The sequence below is a fragment of the Anticarsia gemmatalis genome, chromosome 12 (genome assembly GCF_050436995.1).
Source record: "Anticarsia gemmatalis isolate Benzon Research Colony breed Stoneville strain chromosome 12, ilAntGemm2 primary, whole genome shotgun sequence".
NCBI classification, from domain to species: Eukaryota; Metazoa; Arthropoda; class Insecta; order Lepidoptera; family Erebidae; genus Anticarsia; species Anticarsia gemmatalis.
In genome coordinates this window covers 5958469-5974431 of record NC_134756.1, presented here as the reverse complement: position 1 = coordinate 5974431, position 15963 = coordinate 5958469, and positions in this window count along the sequence as shown.

Here is a 15963-nt window from a genome sequence, read left to right as displayed (position 1 = left end):
AGCGGTAACCGTACGGTTTCCCAATTTAACGAGATCTCTGGATGCTAGAATATTGAGATAGCGAATAAGACCTGAATCTGAGGCTTGAGGTCGCTTTGAATTCTGGCCAATCTGTTGCTTGTAAAGCTGAGAGCTTTTGTTTCTGATATCTCGCAATGAGATTTAGATGAAAGATTGTTGGAAAGTGAAGTAGTGTTGGGTACACAATGGTTGTAAAGCTTCTTATCTGGTCGTACTTCATAAAAGGGAGAATTTATTACGACACATTCCATGCATCGGTGACTGTAATTAAATGGAGAATGCCCGGCGCGTTATGTATTCAGGTCACTCCGACTAGTCTCTACTACACGTAGCTTGGTAGATAGGTTTTATTAAAAATGATTTTTGGCACTGACTATTAAAAAATAATTTAATTTAAAACTATTCATCATCATTACAAATACCTTTAAACGAATCTTCTGATAAAGTATTCAAACATTCTTTGGCAATAAATTGCATGAAAAATGATACCAAAATGAATAATTGCGAACATAATTTCAGTAAAAAGTACAATCGTAATAAAAAGCCTAACTTTTTCTCATTAGTTGAACAGAAACAAAATGAACATACTTTTAAACGTACTAGACATTTTTAAAAGGCTATTTGGAGGCTCAAAATTGACGTTTCATTCAGTGGCCAGTTGTAAGAGGTTGAATGAGTAAAACCTCGCGTGTGGTATAAACCATAAGCGATTTTACCAAAACAATTTTACCTCTGCAGAAATAAATTATTGGAATCTACTTTATCTATTAGCCGTACAATCCTATAAAGGTTTACTTATCGAAGATTCTTGATATCACCAATAAAAATTAAATGATTTTTTTTCATTATATTTAAGCTACTTTTATCTATCCAACAATTGTTTTAATGTACATAATCATTTTCTAGACGCTACACTTGTAATTATAGGCAGATTTTCTACCACACACAGAATGTATTAATTATTCGTATTTTTATGATCACGGTGAAGTTAACTCATAGCCAGCGTGAAACACAAGCACAAGCCGCAGAACTCATCATAAATTTCCATACGATAGTATATTACTTGTACCAAGCACTTAAAATGTTAAGCTGTCGAAGTAGCCGCGGTCAGGCCCTTGTGTCGAGAGCGGTATTATGAGCCGTCTGCTCACTCCTCAACCCTTGTTCAGATTCCAAATTGAAAATTTAAGAAACGCTCGTTGTTGCGCTCTACGAATGCTCTTTTGTTTATGGTGCCTTGTTAGTTATGGTTTTATGACGCAGCGATTTGACGAGCTTGTTAAAAAATGTTTTAAAATTGAAAAAGTTACTATATATAAAATTGTAGGCTTTGTAAGGTTTCGTAATAATGTCTTCGGCTATTTAGGTTAAGTTAATGTTAAATGTGCCGGAAAAAATAAGTTCAAAGAGGAAAGCTCTTTAATCTTATTTTTTAATTGTACCATGAAGTCTAGTTTTACCTAAGGCTACATATTTTATACATATAAATTCACAAAAGTTACGCGAAACTTTGATGTAAGAAAAATATTTTGTAGTGTATTGAACCGTTAACAACGTTAATGAAAATTATTTAATATAATACACAATGATTGGTTGTATCTTAGCTGCTCTTTGAATAGTGTCTGTCGCAGTTAGTCTACGTTTAAACAAAGACTAAAGGCTTTCAGTACAAATGCTACATATATTTCCATTAGAAGATATTTTATTTGCTTAGATGTAAATTACTAAGCTTGAAATCTGTACCTAGCTTTTGCATATTTATAAACTGCGTAGGTAACGCTCTGTATAAATCTCTGACGTAATTCTCTATAAGGCAAACATCTAAAATTATCTTAAGATATTTTATAATTAACACAGAATTATCTAACGCACGGTAAGATTCATTTATAAATAATAAATTACTTCTTAAGCCGCCTTAGTGTTCTACTTTAATTAATATCTTATACAAGCTTTTATGTATAACATTATTATGTACATTAAATGTAATGAAACACATAATGTCTAATTATTTCTGCGTTCTAAGAATCACGAAAGCTTATCGCAAATAAGAAACATAATACATACTCTACGTTTTAACATTTGACAAACGAATTCATTTTGTAATCATAAAAATAATAAAATTCTCTCGATTTTTCTTTGTTCATTATTCGCTGGAACTCATATATGTCTAAAAAATGAATACTGCCCGGGGCTCATAGACTCCGCATATTAAGGACGTCAGAAACGGGATTGTATGAGAAATAAAACATAAATTATTCAACAAAGGCAATGAGCCCACGTTTCATCTTTTCCATTATGTATAAATATTTCGAGATATGTACTCGCTCGCTATTTCGTAAATTAACAACGTACCTAGATTAAACGGAATGTTAATAAATCTTTGCCCCTTTGGCGTAGTGGCAGCAAGTCTGGCTTTTCATATTAACGTTGAGAGTCCAAAATGAGACATAATAAACAAAGAACTTACAGACACAAAAAGGATAAAAACGTGACCAGTTAGTGAAAATTGTGTCTCCTCAAAAGCGTAAAGGCCTAATTATTTCCCTCTTCTCCATAATAATACAGGCATACAATACTTTCGTAAAATTAACTCAAAATTTCAAGCAGCCAATCTCACGCACACGTGTAGCAAGTATATTCTGTACAAATATTAAATTTCTTCTCTCGGGTTCAGAAAGGTCAAAGGTTGTATCAACATAATTTAATAACACTTAATATTAATACATCATTCTTGTTATATTTGTAAGATTTATTTTTTGTAATATGAAGACGGGAATTGCAGTCTGCGGGAGAATATTTTTGTTACCTAAGTATCAAAGTCGATTGCTTGTCGATTGATATGTTTTAAGCGATTCAATTCCCTTTAGGACAAAAAATATGGTAATACGTACTAGGTAAATATCCCTATCATCTTCGTACAGAAGAAAAAAAGGATATTTCGTATTACACATCTACAAAAATATATATACATCACGTGTTTAACGAAACAGAAAGCACTTATAAAATGTCGACACCCCCACTCTAGTAAAACAGCAGCTTTTCACAACTTTTCAGACCACTTTATCAAAATTAAAGCAACACCTATTTGTAACGGATATGCCTACATATTTCATAGAGGTCAAGGACCTGTGGTACCAACTACTCTAAAAGTATGTATACTGAATTATACAGGGACCGTATCATGAATAATTGTACGCCAGCATTGTTTAGTTTAATCAAAGAGCTAGCGATTGCCTTTACTAACCTCCTCTGAATAAACTTCAGGGCAAATTCAATTATAGCTGGGATCGCAATAATAACAGTTTTAGGTAATTATGTTTGTACTACAAACTGTGGGTGCACGCCAGCCCTGTCTAATTTACCTATCATTATGTAATGTAATGTTGATTAGTGTGCTAATGCCGATGGACGGCTTGACTGGTATGCAACTGCTGTAAATAACAATCAATCTAAACTGATTGTATGACCTGTACAATAGTTCAATAATCAGCCATAACTAGGTACAGAGATAAAGTGGACACTCTGAAAGTGTAATCGGGAATGACGAACAAGAAAGCAAAGACTTGTTCATTCACGTGAAACTAATAAATCAGTACAGTCTAAAAGATTCTTGTACAATATCCAGTCGAGTGACAAATGTTTCTTAGAAACCAAGTAAAAGCTCTATTCCCTAAAAGAGTTACAAAATCCTTCGAACGTGGACAAAATGTTCTACAAAATAAGTCTAGCGATGTTTCAGGTCGCTTTAATATAGTGTGCGTATGTTCCCAGGCGATTTTCAAATAAGTCCGCATACTGAGTGATGGATGGCTTGTGTTCTATATTGTAAATTACTTTTTGTAAATGCTTCCCGTGACCCTTATGTAGCCTGTCTTATTAACTTACAATTTGTTTTGGGTGTTAAAAAGTAAATACTAATGATTAACTAAGCTATAGTCAGGTATTTTAATAAATAACAACACTCCGTCTGTATTTCCTATCACCAGGATTAATCTTATACGATCAAGATTCGAGACAAACGGAAAACGTACATAGCGGATATAAAATTTTGTTTCTTTTTGCTCTATATAAAAATCTATTAACACTAGCTGACCCGGCAAACAATAGATGTTGGCCGATTTTCAGACCTACTCAATATGTTCACAAAGTTTGATGAGAATCGGTCAAGCCGTTTCGGAGGAGTACGGTAACGAAAACTGTGACGCGAGAATTTTATATATTAGATTTTAATGAACTCTTGAAAAGCACAAACATTTTTTTTAAAACAATTGTTTGAAATAGTATGCAATGCAACATGCAACACACATTACCCTTGCGAACAATACATTCGTACACAGAAGTACTCTTATTCCCTCAAGGGGTAACATAAGATTTAAACTCGTAGATATATTAGATGTGGACGCATAGCTATTTTATTTTACTTGCATTCAACGAGGAGAAGCAACAAAGGGAGCTCTTACCTACAATTAACTACGAAGCTGTTAAGAGGAAGACTTTCAGATTTCAGTATAAAAAATGTATTCTTTAGGTACTTTGACAAAAACTTTATAAACATTGGAGTTTTAGAATGCTATTACATTTTTTATAAACTCGCTAGCTTTGCGTTTTGTATTGTTAATCTATTTTAAAGAAAATATTAACTGAATTTTATAAATATTTTATCGTGAGTAATTTTTTGTGAGTCATATTTGCTTGTTGGAAACTATTATATTTATGTTCGCCATTTCAAATGCGAAGGACAACTTTAGTATAAAACCGATCAGAAACAAGTGGAAAAACAACTAAAAATAGAACATGAGTTCGTGTCGTAAACAGATATCACAAAGGTAAAAGAATCAATACGATCGACAGTCGTAGCGGATACGACAAACCTCGAAAGGCCATAAACATTTACCGCAAACGTTCTCGTAGAGCCGTAGACAAAGTCGTAGAACATCTCTATAACAACTTCAAGGGTAAACTTTATACGTAGCGACATAATTTTCTCAACAACAACTCATAACAGGGGTAATGAAAACATACTATCGCCCTTCAAGGCTTTCTACAAATAGGTGTAGGGGTACTCGAGGGAAATCATAAACAAACACGATATTGTACCGACGTGTGAGCTAAACTTACCAACATAAATAATTCTATATTTTATTTCATAAATAACTACTTCAGAAACAATATTTTTATAGGTTCCTAGAGGATTATATATTTTGTTTCTTTGTAAGTGTGCCCTATATCGTTAGGCGAAGACGTGAGTTGCCTGAAGTAGTAGGTGACTAGCAAAAACCTTCGTCCATCAGCCATCGCTTAATAAGAATAACATGACATTGCAATGTTAGAAGAGACAATGTGATGAAACTTACATATTACAGTACTTCATCATTTAGTCGGTTTCATTTTGGAATACAAATGAAAGACTACGTGACTGTTCGTAGATACATCTCTAAGCCAACATTCAAATAATATACACGCGCTTGTGACTCAACATACCAAAAAAGAAAAACAAAACAAAAACGACACGTCCATTGAAAGCTGTTACCAAAATTGTAATAGTCTTATTTACACGTGTATACAATATTTCTACTCAATTGAACACAGAACTGGCAAATTTGGTATAAAATATGGATCGTTTACTGACATCATTCAAAAAACGTATAAAAATCAACCCAGATTTTCGTGCTCCATTAACGATTTACATCAACTAAAAGCCGAGTGGACATACTGACCTAACCTATTAACCCGGCGGGTTCTTTTCAAATAAATTCTATAAAAAATATGAATAAAAAGGTCCGCTCATTAAGTAAGTCTTAACTCAGTCATCGCTGTGCTAATTACAGGAACATCTGTATCACACGCTGAGTGTATACGGGCATTAAGTGCACCCCATTGTCTGGAGGGCGTCTGTCTCGGCTTCAAGTGTCTTGTTTTTTATCGCTCATTCTCTTTGTCGTGTCTTCTGTACATGGCAGGAGTTTGGTGTCATGGCGGCGAAAATTTTTGTGAACTTTGTTCTCAATTTAAGTAAATTCTTTTGAATATACGCATCCCTTCCCAAATTAGTACGCTTTGCATCATCGCTTTAGTCTCCATGTTTGTACATATATACTGCATTTTTCATTTAGATGAATCTGTATTCAATGAAACAGATTGTAGCAATCGTGGATACATTTCCTGTGTAGACAACCCGTGTAAAAAGTAATTTACCGTTGTCATGAACGAGAGAGGCTGCATTTGAAATGCTGAGTGCATTTGAAACGCCAAGCTTTTTATTTGCTAATGTTTCAATTTTTTAGTTATTTTTCCGTATGGAGTGGAAACTTTGAACACATCAATTTTATATCGTTTTGATGTTATCGGTCTCCCTGCTTTCTTTTCGCAGTAATAGCAATTTTCTGCAATTGCAAATAGTCGGTACTGTTATTACGTCAAAGGACTGAAATGAACAAACGAATGACACGATATTTACAGTATTTTGTGATTATATTGAACTACTTTAAAGACTTTTTATGTTTTGTGAAGTAGGTCTTTTAAAGCAATGGTTCTTGGGCACGAACATAAGCCAAATGTTGTAGATATCCTTTATGTTTTTGTTAACATTTTTCTTTTTTTTAATAACCTAAAATTGATTATACAACATAACACCTTGCTATAAATAAAACGAGGACTATCAAAGTAAATGTAATATGAGACAGTTTTGAAGGTCCAATCATACTTAGAACTTAGTACAATATTGTGTTAAGGTACCGTCGAACTTCACTTGCACTCAAGTATCTCGTTACTTAGTCGATCAAATCCCTTTGAAGTACGTACTTGTTGTATCACCGAAACACATAAGCTCATTACAAGGGCCCAAACTTGCCTATGAGCGAACGGACGGAGTTTGGGAATCATTACTTACAGTGTAATTTTCAAGTGGCGATACACTTATAGTGTTTATTTACGAGTATGAGAGTGAGGGCCTGCTTGAAGTATCTTGTGTTAAAGTTTTGTGAAGACTCTCCTTGTCTAGTTTATTCGTTTTCTATTTAACATTACTGATTGCAAGTCAACTCAATAACCGATCCGTAGTTGTCGCAAATCATTTTAAAATCCTTTTTTTTTTGACAAGGCTAAATCTCTATTTTTTTATGACAAAAAGAAAGTAAAGGCCGAAACTGAGACTTCAAAAGACTTGTAGTTTTGGAATAAAAAGATAAAAATAACCTTTACTCCAATCACTACGATACCTAATCTCTATTTTATTTCGAAAAGAGAGTAGTGGACAATATTGAGGCAGCAAAAGACTTGTAGTTTTGGAATAAAAATATAAAAATAACCTTTATTTCAATCACTGCGACAAGCATAACATGCCATAATGTTATCAGAATAGCAGCATATCCGCGTCGCGATATTAAATTCTACTTAATATGTCAAAGAAAACAGCCTCTTGGCAACAGGAAAATACAAAAATAACAAAATCATAACACACCAGATTTATTGTACAAAGTACTTTGGAACAATATTGCTTATATTAGTTTTTTTAGGCGATGTTCCTAGGCATTATCGTTGTTACGTAATGCTCTATATCGGGGAGTATTGGAGAACCAAACCACGTGCTCGCTCTGAATAAATAACGTTTTATTATCTAGCCTTGTACTGTTTTTCTTTGAGATACAAATATCGTAGGCAGACTTGATTACCACTCATTTGTGTAAGGCATAAAATCTGTTGACGCTGCGTGTTTTTTTCTGTTGCGTATTTTTTTATTTATAGCAAAGAATCGGCGATACAGTTCAATCTCATTAACATGAATCATATAGGCAGCGATATTCGTATTCGTACTTGAAACATCCCCACAGGCTTTCAATTAGAAGTCAGCCTTAGAAACTACTTATAACGCAGAAGGAGATTTACACGCACTATTTCCCTACGAAATAGCTTAAAAGCACTACATCCAAACTCAACCTCGCAATTGACTCTATCAAGGCTAGTTACTCAGCATAAAAACTCTCTAGCATAGTCAAGTGCTATAGATACAGACAAAGCGTTCGCTCACTACTTAGTACTCGTATGTACTAGAGCCGAGTGGAGGGGTGCGCGTTGGACCAATGACGTCATACTACTCATAGTGCACCCTTGTTTCAGTGTTTTTATGTTTTACATACATGTGTCGAGTTGCGGACAAACATGGCAGCGTGAGTGTGAATACGAATAGGGACTAAATGCCACAGTATTTTAATAACAACGAAAATTCGTTAAGCCGCCTACACACGGTCCGTCCAACTTTGCAGTTCAGTCTCGCTGGGGTTTTTTTATTAAACCACGTAAGCCTGCTATGATTAAAATACTCGATGTATGAAAAACAAACAGGATGTATCTTGCATTACAAAAAAAGTTATATTCATTTAACTAATAAAATCGATTTAAATTGGGCATTAAAGACGACAACAATAATACGAGGTTTTATCAATTGTTAACTCATTAACAGGTGACTACTTTAGTGTAACTGTAAAAAATCAATATTAACAGTTATTTCTAATTTATTGAGGGATTAAGTCCTCATAAGTTATAAATGTACGCGAAAAAATTAAACCAAACTAAAAAGTGAATAAATTGGTTAACTGCACCCGAGATTCGTGACTCACACAAATCATCATCAGCTTGATCAAAAGCACTTCCCATACTTACTGAACTTGTTTAGCATTCCTTACATTTCATTGTGACCTTCGCTTGTTTACTTGTTCGTAATTAAAGATCTGCTGAGTTTAATAACTTGGCAGTTTAATGGCCTCGTCGGTAGTATTTATGTTTAGCTCACAACATGATTTTTGTTAACAGGCTTTATAAATTGTAATTGTGGAAGTTTTAACGGAATAAAAGTGCTACATGAAGTCGTTGGCAACTTTTATAGCGCACTTTTTCTTACAGTAATTCGAAGCGGGAATTAAGTATTTTGTTTATAGATATAGCTCCAATTCTAAAGGGAAAATGCTGGTGAAATGCTAGCCGTATTTAGAAGAAAATGTCTTACTAAATTGTTCCCAAGCCTCATGCGACGAACACTTTGTATCTACTTTATTGTAGGAATAAACCCCAACCTCAATACATTAATATTGTTACCGAAACCTAAGCATAACAAAATTCTTTCCACGTAAGAATCTCGCAAGTAAATAACTGAACTACAATATAGTACATAAGTTATGACGTATTATGTGGATACGAACACGCCAAGCCTCGAGGTAAAAGTTACCCAGATAAGGTTTCATAAGGTCTTAAATTTCAATTTCAGAGGATCAACTCGAACATTTGTAGACGGAGACTACGCTGGGTCGTGCGCAGACGCTAATTCTTACATCTAAGTTCTTAGGTGGAAAATTTCATTCCATTACATCGGGTTCTACGGTGAATTACATTGATAGTTTGGAAGTCTGGATTATTCTGTTCGGATTTTCTTATTGAATTGGAATTTTCCTCTTATTTACCTTTAAATATTATCTAGGATAATCTCCTCATAATTATAATTAGAAACATCTCATATGAATTCATTAGTAAAAAACCAAACATCAGTAATTGGATTGAATAGAACCTCAAAATACAATGATAAAAACTTTTGCATTATTTGATTGTTAATACAAATTCAATTAAAACAGATGTTTTACGCAAATTGCACCCTCCTACCATGACGGTAAGCGAATCGTGAGCATCTAAACAATTTAAAAAATGTCGAATGCAATGTTTCGGCGAAATTTTCTCAATAGCCTTTTTTCCCAAAGGCTTGTCGTTGGAAACAATTCAGAGGTTGGTCCAGTTTCAAGCGGCACATTCGCGACGGGCTGCGATCGCGATGTATTTGACTGAATATTTCATACACGAGTGTGCCGGCTGCGAAACTGTAAGTAACTGCCGCTGGACAGATTTGGAATACTAAGCACTTGATTTATTTATTTAGGATATTGAAGCGGGGATTTTTTGGTACGAATTTTTCGCCAGAATATATTAAGCTTTAGTAACTAACTTTTCTTTTTATTGGATAACCTATTCACGATTTTCATATAGCTGTCGGTATACTAATTTTTAAAGACTTTTTTTCGGAATAACGTATTTAACGCATAGGTCACTGCTATGTATTCCTGCTTGTAAGTTTAAACCAAGTTCAGATCTTCTACTAGATAACAGGAATCAACTGGATAGTTTGTCCTTAAAACAATAGTCTAGCGCAAATTGATTTTTATACCTGCTACTTACAATAACGCTCCCAAGAACGCAGGACCAAGAACTTTACTTGAACTACAGCCAACTCCAACTTCTTGGCTGAGGAATGGTCCCATTATGCCTGTGACTGATTTGTTATTTATTGCCCACTCGTGAGTGCTCATATCCCACTTACACCCATTTGCATTTTATGATGAACAATGTGTATGGCACCGGACATAATATAGTCCAACACTGTCAAAAACATAGGTTAATGGGTTTTGGCAGAAGATTAAAAAAATACTGCAGCGTTTTGAGAAATTTTAATATGAAAGTAAAGTCTTAATACTGAATCGAAGCGGCCTTGAATTTTAAGTAAGTATAAGTTTCTGTTGCCAAAATCCATTTTTGAAAAGAAAATCTTACAAGTTAAAGATTTTATTTTTGGGGTTAAAATAGACACAATCTTGTACAGAAAACAAGCATTTTGTCCATCTATTTAAATAAATAAATAAATAAAATATAATTATGTTTTCCGCAATACCTTTTTCACCGGCACACTTTTCCGGGAAGGCCTTTAGTCCCTTTTAATTAACTATTGGTGAAACACGCAGTTGGTATGTGGAACACCGACTTAATAATACGTATGTAACAGCATTCCGATGAAGCTCTCTAAATTAAATTCTGTAGAAATCTATACTAATATTATAAAACTAAAGAGTTTGTTTGAACGCGCTAATCTCAGGAACTACGGGTCCGATTTGAAATATTATGCTACGACACGCTACGACCAATAGGAGTAGAGCAACAGTAAAAAAAAATACAAAAACGGGGAAATTTTGGTTGTATTGTGATGATATATAGCCTATTGCCTCCCTCGATAAATAGGCTATCTAAAAGTGAAAGATTTTTTAAAATCGGACCAGCAGTTCCTGAGATTGGCGCGTTCAAACTAACAAACAAACAAACAAACTCTTCACTTTTATAATATAGATTATCTCTTATGTGACGCAAGCGAAGTTGCGCGGGTCAGCTAGTGTATACATGTGGTATTTCAGTGGTAGATTCTTGACGGTCTACTACAGTTGCTATTAAATACAGATATCTGCTTCTAGCGTTGACATCTCTGTACATAATGACAACTGTAGCAGAGAGAATCTTAATAGAGTTAGGATGCCTGTGCGTGGTACTAATTGCAGTGTGATGTTGTGTTTAACGAGTCGGTTGGTTTATTTGACTAGATAACTTGCATTTTAGAACCAAATAAATATATTTTGATACACCTTTTATTACAATACATAAATACTTTAGTGTTGTGCACGAAGGCATTATAGCAAATCTACAATAGAAAAATATGGGTATAATATTTTTTCATAATCTACCAAATGAACTGATACTTATATAATAAATAAATTTAACCCATTACTGTCCCACTGCTGGGCAAGGGTCTCCTCCCGTAATGAGGGAGGGGTTAGGCCTTGAGTCCACCACGCTGGCCAAGTGCGGGTTGGGGACTTTGCATGCCCTCAATAAATGTATTAAACAAATTTTTAGGCATGCAAGGTTTCCTCACGATGTTTTCCTTCACCGTTGGAGCATATGATAATTATTTCTAATACACACATAACTTCGAAAAGTCATTGGTGTGCTGCCCGGGTTCGAACCTGCGACCACTTGCGTGGGAGGTGTCAACTTATACCACTCGGCTATCACTGCTCTTTTTCTATTTAAGATTAAGTCAACATCCTTGTCAAAATAATTATACCAAAGTTAACTACTATGAATTAGTTGAATATCTACTAATACTATATTGACATGAAAACAGGCTACATGACTCGTATTATCATGACTTTACTAGCGGCATGAAATCAGAAACAAAACAATAGCAATTGGAAAGGCCGCGCCAAACATAATGGCAGATTTCCCTCAGGCCTTCGATTTCGGATGCAGTATCTCTACCTTCATATCGGCAGCCTCCACTCACGTTATTACAATGTATGGTAGACTGCAGTTTTTTTATGACGTATGCAAATAGGTCAAGTATTTAAAATGTGACTCAATAACGAATTTTCAATACAATTGCATTGGATTCAAGTCGTATTTTACTACTTGAATGTACAAAATCTTAAAATAGGAGACGTTCTTTTCTGTTTACGGTAACAATCCATGCTAATATTATAAATGCGAAAGTTACTCTGTCTGTCTGTCTGTTACTCAATCACGCTTAAACTACTGAACCAATTTCCATGAAATTTAGTATAGAGATATGTTGATACCCGAGAAAGCACAGGCTACTTTTTACTTCGGGAAAATGATGCATTCCCATGGGAAAATTCAGGAAGCGGACGAAGCCGCGGGTGAAAGCTAGTATTCTATAAGTTTTAAGACAATACTTAAGTTAATATTTATTCACTCGATAGCGGTTAGTAATAAAACCTACATATCATTATCTGACAAGCAATATTCCTTTGCTAAGAGCATCTTCTGAACTCTAAGTGTCTCTAAGGACACATAAAAGTTATGCACTTGCAACGCATTATATCTTAGAAACTTTTATGATTATAGCCATTAGTGTATTGTGATATATTTGAACATAAAATTATCGGATAACGTGATCGGACTCACGGGTAGCAGAATTACTTCTCTGTATTGTATTGTCCAGAAATTCCTGGAACAAAATGTTAATAACGAAATATAGTCTAACTCCGAATTGGAACAGAACATACCGGACGAAACCCGTAATCTCGCGATCAGCAAACACATACTACTAGATTGCTTCAGTATGTAGCAATAGTATAAAATCCATTGTAAAAAATATTGAAATACTTTCAATACTCTTACAAAGGATGGTTAACGAAAACTAGTTTCCATTGGCGTTATTGCTTTTGTTCAGTGACACGAAAGGATTACTCTTATTGTATTCGGTATAAATTCAACGGCAATACTTCATCACATTTTCGTATGCAATCGCATTAATATCGAAAGTGCTTGCCCTAATATGAATTTATTTTTGCTCGCTGATTAATCTGTTTTTCCGATGATTGCTTTTATTTGTTGTGATGGTATTGATTTATGATTAATCTTTATGCACTCGCTCACAAATTAAAATCAGACCGTATATTATAGTGTTTTCTTAACTCATGTCTAAAACTTTTTACACAAAACACAATTTCTTTTTTTTTACGTTTCATCCTAAAACGTTGTAATAAATGAGTGTGTTCGAGAGTATGTAAAAACCACTGAATTTCAGTAAAAGCTTGTAACATATCGCGAAATTCGTCTTACATATTATTATTATGTGCCAACACATTCTTCACAACTCAAATACTAAAAGTTTTTCAACATCATTTTTACCCTAACACAAAGAAAACTCCATTGCAGACTTACAAAACTTATCACTTACAACGGAGCTCATATTTCCAATGTAATTTCGAAATTTTTGCGAAGCACTCAGAATTTCTGATACTTTCCACAGCTAGTATATTATCAAGATTTTATTTAAAACTAAGCAGAGGAATTCATGTCAAAAATTCATCGGCGCCGTTAACACGTAGCCACGGCTTGAATAAAACATTAAGATGTCGGAAATTGCCTTATAATTTATGAAATCGAAAGAATTTTATAGCTAACAGCAATGTGCTTTTATTTTAAAGGTATTGGACTGAAGTACTTTAACGTTTTAGAGAGTGAAGATTATTGCAGTTTTATTTACTGCTCTTGATACTAAAGAAAACTATAGAAAAATAATCTAAGCTAAACTTTAATCATGAAGGGTAATAAGTTAATAAATATAAAAAAAAAAAATATTATTGGACAACTCACACACTGTCATTTGATTTCAAACTAAGCAGAGCTTGTACTATGGTAACCAAATACTGATAAACATACTTATATACTTCTAAATACATACTTATATAGATACATTAACATCCAGGCTCAGAACAAATACTCGTGCTCATCACACAAAGATTTGTCCCGGGTGGGATTCGAACCTACCACACGCGGCGCTACGGTTGTTGCGGCGAGGTGACCGCTTAAACCACTGCGCCAAACGTGCAGTTTAAAGAAGATAATAAGTAAGATAAGTCTCATAAACCAAATAATAATTGTAAGATTTTATAGTTCATCTAGGTATAACGTTTTTGTCTGGCAAACAAAATACGCAAATCGGCCCTCGTTGGTATTTTGCGATAAAAAACTGAAAGTAAGTTGCCAGAAATAACTTAATAAAAACAATGTTCCGTAATTTTATCAACGCACTTTTAATTTAAAAAATAATTACGTAACTTCCAAAATTTCGTGTCATAAAGAAAACCTTTTTAAAAAAGCTAATTTCCCTGTGAGCGTAGATTAAATCAGTGTCATTTTTATTAAAACAACATTCAACGTGAGCGGCGGCCGCCGCTTTTGGCCCGGTATTTGATATAAGTACAGTCACCATCAGATGAACTAATTGTACGGGACTATCGAACCAAAACGGGAATTATTTTAGCTTAATAAAAACGTTTAACTAAGTTGAAGAAATAATTTTCATTGCTGCCTCATTTTTTGTATAAATTTTGTTATGGATTTGATTAATAAAAAAAATAATATTATGTAGGCATTAGTCAATTTATTTGCAAACATAGATTTAAGTACCTTAATCTTAGTAACGGATTTTCCTTCCAAAGGCCTACAACGATAACATCCAAGTGTTACCGAGTTCAAATTCTATAGAACCAACTGAAAATTCGTAGAAAACGTAATACAGCCACGTTAGTACATCCGATAGATACTATTCTGTTACCTAGAAGCTCAATATTCTGGCTAAATACTTTTATCTTGTCCAAATCCGGGGAAATTCAACAGGAAGGTAACCCTATCCAAACGAAATGTTATTCGAGGCTCGTGGTCAAAAGAGTTCCGTACATCGGACGCTGCAGCCCTATATTTGCATTATCTAGATTCGACCAGCCCGTTTTCATCTCACGCTTTGGTTATATCAAATACAATTTGCGATAGGAAACTTTGTAGAGTTTCTATATTTGTTTTGTAAAATTGTTTTACATTTCAGCATACCATTTTATTTTAAGCTAGGTCTAGACGTTATTACTTAAGATTATTTTTATTCTTTAATAATGATACTTACCTACTTCATGCATTCCTTTGCAAAAGAGTTTAAATATTACTAAATAAACATAATCAAAATCTTCAAGGTGTTTAAAAAAGATGAGATGAAAGTCTTGATCTTCCTCCTAACGGCAAGACATTAAAAGCGAACTATCTCATATCAAAATACCCAAGTAAGGAACCCCGAGATTTATCAAAGATCACATAAATAATCATACACTTAATTCCTTACCCGGCCTGAAGAATATATAGGTACTTACGAGTATTTAGGGCGGCAGTAAATTTCCCTTTTATCGCGATTCCAAATGCTATCCGAGAGGTTGTTACGTGACAAACTCCTCACTTCATTTAGAATGAGGCGTGACCGGATTTATAAAAGTCCCTCACTATCTCGGGACGTTTCAATACAATTTTCTCGGTGCTAATTATATGGATAGCTAATAATGAACGGTCAGCATTGTCTAACTTTCATCGTGAATCGTATACATATGGATGAGTAAACTATTGTGATTGGTATTTATTTGATATTCGCGCTACATTACTTCAATATTTTTAGTAAATCCCATATTTTTTGTCCTCCTAATTGCACTTGAAAATGTTCGTGTGATTCTATATGACAATTTACATAATCTTAATCTATAAGTTGTTCTAATCACATTAGATCGAGACGAT